A 10905-nucleotide genomic window follows, 5' to 3' on the forward strand; every position below is an offset into this window, starting at 1 on the left:
TCATTGAAGTGGGGCATTAAAATATTCTCTTTCATTTTGAGCTCAGAGCTTAACCACTTAGTTCCTGATCTGTGATAGGCCTGCTGGCAGCTTAGCACTAAAGTATTAGCTTCTTTATCTCTTTGTAAAATTTAGAAACCTACTATCCCACCAACTCCATCTGTAAACTGGAAGAATAACACTTGATTTTCCATTTGGGCATTCTTCAACTGAATGGCATTAACATTGACTTCTCTGTTCTCCCTCCCTTCCCTTTCCCTTTAGGCCCATTCATAAAGCAAAAAAATCCAAATGTAAAGGCAGAGATTCTCTGCCCTCATGTCAGAAAAATTACCTTCATGAATGCTCCCCGACCGGCTCCAAGGCGCCAACTCCAATCCCTCTCCGAGGTAGTGTCAGCGGGGAGTGGAGTGCTCCGTCACACATCATGAATGTACTGCCACTGCAAACGGCTGGCTAGGGGTGGGCTGATGACATCGCGGTGAGGTCATCAGTCCATGACCCATCTCACTTTCATCTGTCCCACTCACCCACCCCTCTCCCTCCATGTCCCCTCAGGGCAGGGGTGGCTGAGTGGAGCCGCCAGGGCAGGAGCAGCTGGGAGAGGGGCATTAAGGCAGGGGTGGCCAGCAGGGGCTGTCAAGCAGTGGGGACCAGGCTGTCAGGGGGTGGCTGGGAAGGCTGCTCCAGCCTCCAACACTTCACTGGGCCACTTTGGACTTCGGGGCTGCTCGACAGTTCCAGTGGCTCAATATACAGCAGAGCAATGGCCGTCTACCCTACCCATAATCCCCTATGCAGCTGGTACCACTCTGAGAAATGCAGAGCAATTCCAGCTGCATGGGGGATTATGGGTAACAATGTCGGCCACTACTCGGCACATATGAATGGTGTCATGGCACCAGTAGCCTCGCCTTCTGGATGCCATATCAACACCCCAGCTGCCTCCAGGCTGAAAGGGGACATCGGAGCAGGCTATTATGGGCCTGCATGAAAAGGTAAGAAATACCTTTTCATTCAGCATGGAGGTTGACTATTAAAAGGCCTTCTGTCTTCTTTCCTCCAGCTCTCCACCCCCTTCCCTCTCAATTCACAGAGGCATCCCTCCTTTCCCTGCTTGTTGCTGTGCCCTCCCTCCCTTATCCATCTTTCACCTCTTGCCTTTGAGACTATGCATTTCCCCCTGTCCCTCCCACCCCACTATTTTGTTTGGGCACCTGCTGACGTTTGTTCATACCTTGATGAAGGGCTCAAGCCCAAAACATTGGTTGTTTGCTATATAAAGTACAATGTTTGACCAGTTGAGTTTCTCCAGAATTGTGATTTTACTTAAATCTCAGTGTCTGCAGGCTTTCATGTTAAACTTCAAGTCAAGTTTATTGTCATCTGATTGCAGAAGTACAATCCAATTCTTTGTGCAAAACATACAGACATACAAGCAGATATAACACACGTACAGACAAACAATACATATGCAGGACAAGTATTCATGTATACAAATAAATATATAAGTATTGTTTCATAAAATGAGAGTCTTGGAAGCAAAGTTTGAGTATTTCCTTTGGTTGTACAGTATCCTCACTGCCCGTGGGAAGAAGCTGTTCCTCAGCCTGGTGGTACAGGCTCTGACACTCCTGTATCACTTTCCTGATGGGACTAGTTGAAAGATACTGAGGGTGGGGGGGGGGGGGGTGTGGTGGTGTGGAAAGGGTCGTCAATGATTCTGCGCATTCAGTCACACATTAGGCCTTTGCATCTGCTGGCAGTGGGAATCAGCTGGACTGCAATTGCATTGGGGAGCTGTTTAAAGAAGTGGGCTGGAAAGAGGGAGCTCACTTGAAGAGTGGCTCGACTCAACATCAAAAGTTGGTGGATGTTTGGATGAGAGGACAGTGGGTGGCCTGATTGGAGGTCAGAGGTTGGTCATTCAGCAAGACAATTGATGGTTGGGGATTTGGATCACGGATTTAGGGGACCAAAGGTCAGGGATTGAGCAGTGGTCAACTAGACTTGACTGAGTTTTGGGTTTGAGGGCAAAATTCATTGGCATGAGAAAGACAGGTAGGCCGGTAGTAGGGAGCTATTTGTGGAATGGAATTGATAAGAGTAAACAAAGAGAAAACTGCAAAGAAAATCCTCTTTGGAAGTTGAAGGGTGCCTTGGACAGTTAACGTCAGGTTTCCCCAGTTTAAATCTGAAACAAAACTCCATTTGACAGCCTGGCAGCCTCTCAGTTAAGCTCTAGGAGGAACGTGAATCCAGTTTCAGAGATGAAATTCCTTTATCTAAGTCATTGTAGCCAAATTTTGGATAACGATTACACAACTGTTAATATATTGTGTATTAAGCACCAGTGAACGAGAATGAATTTTTATCCTAATCTTACCATACATTGCTGGTTGAGGAATCAGATGTGTATGAGGTTTGGGTCTTGACCTAAAACATCAACAGTTCCTTTCCCCCACAAGTGCTGCTCAAGCTGTTCAGTGCCTCCGGCAATTTGGATTTTGCTTTGTACAAATAGGGGGTGTGTGTACTTAGTATTTATTAAAAAGCAATTCAATATGCTTTTGAGAATTTTGATAATGAATCATCACTCCAGAAATTAAAAGTTTTCCTTCATAGCATAACATTTTGGATGGATGTTGTGAATGGTAAGCTGGATATAATAATCTTATTTACAAAGGTTGAAAATTGATCTAAAATATTTACTCTGTTTCTCTCTCCACAGATGCAACCTCACTTGTTGAGTATTTTCAGTATTATTTTTTGTTGAAATTTCACACTTTTAAATGTTTAATTGGCTATGTTTTTCCTGCAGTTTGTGTTTAGCTTCAGATTCCAGCATTTGCAGGCTCCTGTGAGCTTTCCTTTAACCATTGTAGGTTCTTGTAACAACGATATAGGTTAATGCCATTTGACTGTTGTTTTTCATTTACCAGAACCTATTGTTAATCATCTTTTATCTTTACTGTAAAAGCAATTCAGTTGAATAAAATGAAAATCCAAATGGATTCAACTTACTGGTTCTTTAGATTTAATTTATTTAGCTTTGATAAGATCAGTTCCCTACTTACCTTGTCATATCACCTGACTGTGTTGAAGGAACAAATTATTTTACACTGTTTATGAGTCCTTAATAATTGGTTTATGTTGAATATTATTTTGTTTGAAAATAGTTGAAGTCTTCTTCAAGGTTAAGAGCCTATTAGCTCTCCTCATAAAATGACGTATGCATGAAATATAAGTCAATTCCTCCAGTGCTCCTATAATTGGTAGAGAGAGGTAACAGTTGTCCATCTCCGTGTCTATGAATTTTAGAGTAAGGGACATTTACATAGAACCTCTAACACAGTTGTTCTTGGACAAATATGACCACCAGGTTTAGGAACAGTTGTTACCCCTCCACCATTAGACTCCTCAACAACAAACCCAATCAGAGACTCACTTAAGGACTTTTACTTTGCTTGTTATTTATTGTCAAATATTAATTTTCTGTATTGCACAGTCAGTTTGCTTGCACTTCTTTCCTTGTTTACATTTCTTTCTTTTGTATATGTTTTTTTTTCTTTAGTACAGTTTTTTGCTCTACTGATAAGTAAAAATTCTGTCTGGCCTGCAGGGAAAAGAATCTCAGGGTTGTATGTGACAACAAAATGTCTGACAATAAATTTGAACTTTGAATGTTGTGCAATGGGATATGACCAATAAATATTTGCTTAGTGTATGAGCAGTGGACCAAAATAGTTAATTTTGGGTGTTTTAAAGACAAGAGCCAAGTTTTATCCAAGTCTGAGTGGCCCTGGTAGTTAACAGCTGTTAGTGGTTGAATGAGGAAAACTAAGAATTCATATGAGATCAAAGTTGAAGGAGGGCCTCAGGAGAGTAGTTCCACAAGAGGTAAAAAGCTCTGGAGAGCTTGAGAGGAAAGATACACATTTTAAACCAAAGTTGGACATGATCCAAGAGCATATTGGCTCAAGGTGAATGAGACATGGTTTGTGTTAGAACACTCTCAATAGAAAGTTGTTCATGGACAGAGTTAATTATCCAGTTGTATTGTCCAGTTTTATAATCTGTTCATTGGATTAAAACCAATTCCCAGTTGAAACAAATATGTGAAAATTAGCTTTTAATGACTTACTGATGAACAGCATGACCCAACAGCACTAATGGCTGCGCTAATTCTGAGAGAGTTTTCGCATTCTCACATGAATTAGCTTCAAATCACCTCCCCTTCTCTCCCTCACCTCTCTTCGACTTTAAATGTACCAATCTCCAACAATCCTTTTATGAGGCAAAATAAATCCCTTTAGAGAAAACTGTTAAGCTGGCTTTGGACTTATGAATGAAAAAAAAACAGAAAGAGGAGAAAGCCATTTTTCCCCTTGTTCCTGTTTCACCAACAATAAAGTTAAGGTTAGTCTTTCGCATAATCTGAAGGCTTCTACATTTGCAAGCATTTCTGAATAATGACACACTACTGAAATAAAACAAATGGTTTATTTATCGCATTTGAAATTTCCTGTTCTTCTATGATGCTATATTTTAAAAGCTGTCCCCTAATTAAGGTGTGATGAATACACTAAAATCTGCTATGAATATTTGGCTTTGATTCGAGGAGTAAGGTGAAGATTAGGTCCAACATAGGTGAAATAGCAATAATGTTAAAAATATCTCTCACTCAAGGTGGTACATATGAAAAGGTCAAGAAATCATCAGAATTTCCTTGACTGAACAGTTTAATTAACTTGTGAGTTATCCAATATCATTAAACTCTTTCTGAAATCTAATGATGCTAATTTAGTTCATCCAGTTGAATATTCTTTCATCTTCCTCGCTATGTGTAGTGGAAGTTCACAAAAATAAGTCTGGATAGATCTCAGGCATAATTAGTGTTTAATTATGGAGTCAAACTCAGTTCTTTTTTTTCTAAATGTACCAACATTTCAATGGAATGTTTTCTCATTCATAAAAAAATTACATTTATACGAAGCCAGTTCCAATTGTATACTTTGATGACCTTTGCTGTCAATCAAAAAGTTATGCTTGACATTATCTTGCACGTTTTGTTATTTAAGATATTTGGTATGGCCTTGTTTATAAAGTGGCAAAATTCTTTACCAAAGGCACAACTTTTTTTTTTTAAATTTTTTATTTTTCACACCATAAATCACATTAGCCATGATGTACTCTTTTTCTTTTTCACACATATACAGTGACTTTTTCTCCCCCCCCTCCCTCCTCCCAAGCCACCCCCCCACCCACCCCCCCCTCTCATCCATTTTAGGTATACAATCTAGGTTGCATTAAACCTGTCAGACAATGTTGTCATTCAACAAAAATACACCAGAAATTCTACTGAGTCCATTCTTTTCTTTCCTTCTCCTTCCATCAACTTAGGTAATGTTTGTCCCCGGTAGGTTTTCGCTATTGTATTTAATGTAAGGCTCCCATACTTGTTCGAATATTTCAATATTATTTCTTAAACTATATGTTATTTTTTCTAATGGAATACATTTATTCATTTCTATATACCATTGTTGTATTTTCAAATTATCTTCCAATTTCCAGGTTGACATAATACATTTTTTTGCTACGGCTAGGGCTATCTTAACAAATCTTTTTTGTGCATCCTCCAAATCAATTCCAAATTCTTTGTTTTTTATGTTACTTAGGAGAAAGATCTCTGGATTCTTTGGTATATTGTTTTCTGTTATTTTATTTAATATCTGATTGAGATCATCCCAAAATTTTTCTACTCTCTCACATGTCCAGATTGCATGAATTGTTGTTCCCATTTCTTTTTTACATCGAAAACATCTATCAGATACTGTTGGGTCCCATTCACTAATAGACCATAATAGGAGCAAAATCTCTGTTCAAAGTGTACGCCTTCAATTCTGAAGTTATGCCCTCTTGCCCCAGACTCTCCCACCATGGGAAATAATCTTTCTGAATCTCCTAAGAGTTCAACCAACCAGTGGCTGGATTTGTTTTCTGTCTAAAGAGTCTGATGCTGTTGACAGAGGTGCCTATTAAGATGCCCCTCAAAATGTTACCCACTTTGGAAATTAACAAATCATTGAATTTGCCAATCTTGAATGTGCCAAGAAAAAGAATGAACTGATGGGAAATTTCTAAGATGTCAATTAGACATGAAAATTTTGTTCAAGTTGTTCTCTTTATTTACTTTCTATTCAACCACAGATAATTGTTCATTTGAAAGCCTTACTAAACTGTCTTTGGGCCAAGATGCTATGTTTTCTTGATCATAATATCTTCCTGTGGCCTCCATTCTTTTCTTTTTCTCTCCTTTTTCTCTTTTTGATTCCCTCCAAGGTGAAAACAGATAAATTCTTCAGTAATTTCTGGCTCCTTTGCCAGGAGTAGTTCTCTATATAACCCTTCAGAATGGAGTGATTGTGGTGGTACACCACCGCCCTACTGCAGGGGGCAACCTCTGTACCTGCAGGAGTGTAAGGGGACAGGACAACACCTGGTCGGCTGTTAATCAGTCGGCCTGAAGGAATCAACCCCACCCGGTTGGGTGTCAATCACTGGATATAAGCCTGCGCTGGCCTCCTGAGGCCTCACTCAGAGTTGCTGCAGCCACAGCCAGCCTAGCTCTGTGGAAGTCTTTGTGGATTAAAGCCTGTTGTACAGTCTTTACCTTGTGTGTGTCTGATTCTGACTAACAGTGCACCACAGTGATACACAAAAGTTTGAAGATGCTGAGATTATCGTCAAAACACAGAAATGCTGGAGAAACTCAGACGGCCTTGAAGTGTCCATACGAGGTAAAAATATGTAACAGAAGTTTCGGGCCTGAGCCCTTCCTCAAGGTGTGAGTGAAGAAAGACAGGCATCTGAATTAAAGGCTGGGGAAAGAAAGGGAGAGGGGGGGGGGGGATTAGTACAGACAAAAGGTGGTAATTAGATATGATAAGAAGAAAGGTTCAAATTGATTTTGGCTCTGCAAAAGGAGACAGAGGGAAAAGGAAAGAGAGAGAGAGAGAGAAAGAGAGAGCAAAAAGAAGAAAGAGACAAAACTAGAAGAAAGACAGGGAAGAAGAAGTTGATGTTAATGCCATCAGGTTAGAGGGTGCTCAGACAGAAGATGTTCATCTAATTTCCATGTGGTCTCGGTCTGGCAGTGCATGCAACCATGGGGTGAGGAATTTAAATGGGTGGCCACTGGGACATCCATGCTATTACAACAGACAGACAGACAGAGCCAAGGTGCTCAATGAAGCAATCTCCCAGTCTGTATCCAGTCTCTCCAATGCATAGGAGGTCACAACAGGAGCACTGGATGCAGTAGATGGACTCCTGCAGATTCACAAGTGTTGCTTCACATGGAAGGACTGTTTGGGGTCCTGAGGTGTGGGTGCAAGTGGAGCATCCTGCATTCACAGGAGTAGATGCCAAGGGGGTGATTGATGAGGAGGGAGGAGTAGACAAGGGAGTAATGAGGGAGTGATCCCTGAAAAAAGTGAGGGACCACTCCCTCTGCCTTTCACAAGAATGGTGGAAGAGGATAGGGCAGATGTGTGGATAATGGAGGATATGTGGGTGAGGGCCAAGTTGATGGATGTAGAGGGGAAGCCATGTTGTTTGAAGAAAGAGGATGCCCTTAATGATCTGCCATGCAAGACCTTGTCTTGGGAGTAGATGCTATAGAGATGGAGGAATTGAGAGAAAAGAATGAGGTGAAGCCGAGGTAGTTGTGGGAGTTGGTGGAATTGTAGAAGATGTCTGTTGACAGTTTGTCTCCCAAGTTGGAGACAGAGAAGAGATGGACCAAGTGAATTTGAGATCAAGGTGGAAGTTGTCAATACAGTGGATAAAGTAAACGAGCTTATCATGGGTGCATGAAGCAGGACCGAAGTAATTGTCGATGTAGTGGAGGAAGAGTTGAGGTGCCTTGACTGTGTAAGCTTGTAGCATGAATTGCTCCATGTAGCCAACAAAAAGGCAAGCATAGATAGTGCTCATGAGGTTACTCATGGATGCTCCTTTGACTTGCAGAAAGTGGGATGAGTCAAAGGATAAGTTATTGAGGGTGAGAACAAGTACTGCCAAATGGATGAGGGTGCAGGGGGACTTTCCCCAGCCTTTAATTCAGACGCCTGTCTTTTTTCACACATATCTTGAAGAAGGGCTCAGACCTAAAATGTTGGTAATGTATCTTCACCTCCAATGGATGCTGTGAGACCGGCTGAATTCCTCCAGCATTTCTGTGTTTTGACTAACCCTCCAGAATATTGTTAAGGGTTTGTGACATGGTCAGAGAAATTTGAATGAACAATTAACATAGGACTCCACCTCCCTCTTAGAAAGGTGTAAAAATCCTTTAGGGATATTTTTAAAGAAGAGCAGGAAAGATCCTCCATAGTTCATATCAGTAAAATTGATTACATGCTCATGAATAAATGTTTTTACAGCACATGTATTGTTGAATTTCCCATCCCACCTGTCGAATGTTCATCATTGTCTGAAATCTCCGTCAGAATGGAAGTAAATGATTTGGGGAAGAGCTCCATATGAATGTTGTCTTTTCTTCTTTCTTTCCTCTTGCTTTGCTGAGAATTTAATCATCTCCCTGATTTTCTTAATATTCTCAAATATTTCAAAACAAGAGAGCTGTATGCCTTCCTTGGACTCTTCCGAAAGCTTCCATCTTTTAAACCAGAAGTCCTTATCACTGGGGGGTGGGGACTGCACCAGATGACACCAGCAGAGGGGGTGACACCAAAATGACTATAAGAGTTTTGTGCAGTGTTTCAGAAGAAACTTATTATTTTTATAAAAATATCCCTGTAGTTAGTTATACCCTGTAACAACAAAAACATTTTTCCTAAGCCCAGCTTACGTGTATCAATATACCTACAAGGTTAAAACTCTATGCTAATTTACTTTTTGAACCTTCTAATACGCCCTGGTCAGAGCTGTCATTATTATCCAATTACAATGATACTTCAAGCATGCACTGTTGTTTTTGTTGCTGCTGGTATTTTTATAGTTGCTGCTTTTGTCAAATTTCCCAGTGTTTTAACTACAATATTGTGGTAACTAGTATTTGTGATTTATGAATAACATTAGTACGAAAAAAAACATTACTAAGGATTCTGTATGGTCTGGTACAGGAGGAGATCCATGAGGGAGAGAGGTGGTGACACCATGAGTTACTGCACCAGGTGACACCAACCCTAGTGATGCCATTGGCCCTTGTTATCTGATGTATCTGCAAGCTCTGGTGGCTCAGAAAAACAGAACTTCTGTCTCTCAAATAAAGGTTGAAAAACAGTTCAATTTATTTCAGAATAGTAAGTTTATTATTTTACTTATTCCTGTATATAGTTTACTCAAATTTTAGTTTTCATGGGGGTGAGAGAGTACATACAGACTTGGCATTCACAGACCAGACACAAAGGAAATACTCACCTTGTTCCTGTGAACACAAGATAACAATTCAAGGCATTATTTATCACCTTATCAACAACAAGGCTCCCAAGAGGTAAGTTGCCTACGTGAGGTGTCTGGAGTCACTTGTTCAGAGAAGTTCAGGGTGCTGAGTCAGAACAATACTGTCATAAATAACTTGCCAAATCTGATCGAAACCATTTTACTTTTGTACTTTCTAAACTTCAGCCTGCGCCTCATTCTCCATCATATTGGGGGTTTTCGTGCAGCTACTAGTAAATGTCTCTGTAATCCTCATCTGAACTGAACTGCATTTGAGATGCAGCAAAATACTTTGCAGTTGGGTTCATTTTGAGGTTCGATGATTACCTAAGCCTGATTTTAAAAATTGAGGTTCAAAGGTGTGCAAATCCATTCTTCGTTTTCGCTATTTATTTCCCTCCTTCCAGATGCAATTTCAATTCAGCTCAATGATTAAGTGTTAGGTCACCCTTCCAAATATCCCTTGAAGTTATGACTTTCTCAATAACACTGCCATGAAGTTTCTCGGGATGGTTGAGCATTAACTATTTAAAAAGCTCCATATCTTGCACGATGTCTCAAAGTGCCCACACTTTCCTCAGACTGAGAATTTCTATGGATTGATAGTTGACTGAAGATTACCATTGGCTATAAAATCATTTACTGGAATACAGTTCAAATGAATGCAAGTGACATGCAGAACCTGATTAAAAACAGACAAAAGACAAGCATTTTGGGAATAATGTTAGCATTACTGCTGGCAACTGGACTTTTGCAGACTCAGATCTAGAACCTCAACCCTAAATTTCATCAGCTCTCTGAACATTTTGGAAACCAGCCACCTTGAACTATTTTCAAGCAGATAAAAGTGGGAAACTTCCTAAATAGCTTTAAATTTTATCTAATTGGATGTAGAAATCTTGTGAACATGGTCTACTTTATACCAAGTAATGTTATTGTTATGACCATTCAATAAATTATTATCTTGACATACTAAACGATCTTGCAGGTTTGAAAGTACTTAGGGATATTCTTCATGATAATTTGATGTTAAATGCTTAACTCAAGGACTGCAGAATGATGCAATAGTGTACATTACATGTTACAACATTTGGCCAGCTTAGATATTAGGGATCTAAACCAAGGGGCAGTGAGCACAGCCTGCAATGCTTTAAGTCAGGAGTGATTTGTATGTTTTGCTTGGCTGAAAAGGTGATTAGGGAAAGCTATAGGGGACAGCAAATGGATTTCACAGATGTTAATGATGATCCAATAATATTGTTTAACACAGCAGGAAGCCATACCATACTGGTTAATCCACAAGAGGATGCAGAAATGTACCTTTGTTTTCAGTGAAACACAGAAGTTTGCAGACTGTAGTGAAAACACAGAAATGTTGGAGAAACTTAGCAGGTCTTGCAGCATCCTTAGGAAATGAAGATATATAACCAATATTTT

This window comes from Narcine bancroftii, chromosome 8, assembly GCF_036971445.1.
Source record: "Narcine bancroftii isolate sNarBan1 chromosome 8, sNarBan1.hap1, whole genome shotgun sequence".
NCBI classification, from domain to species: Eukaryota; Metazoa; Chordata; class Chondrichthyes; order Torpediniformes; family Narcinidae; genus Narcine; species Narcine bancroftii.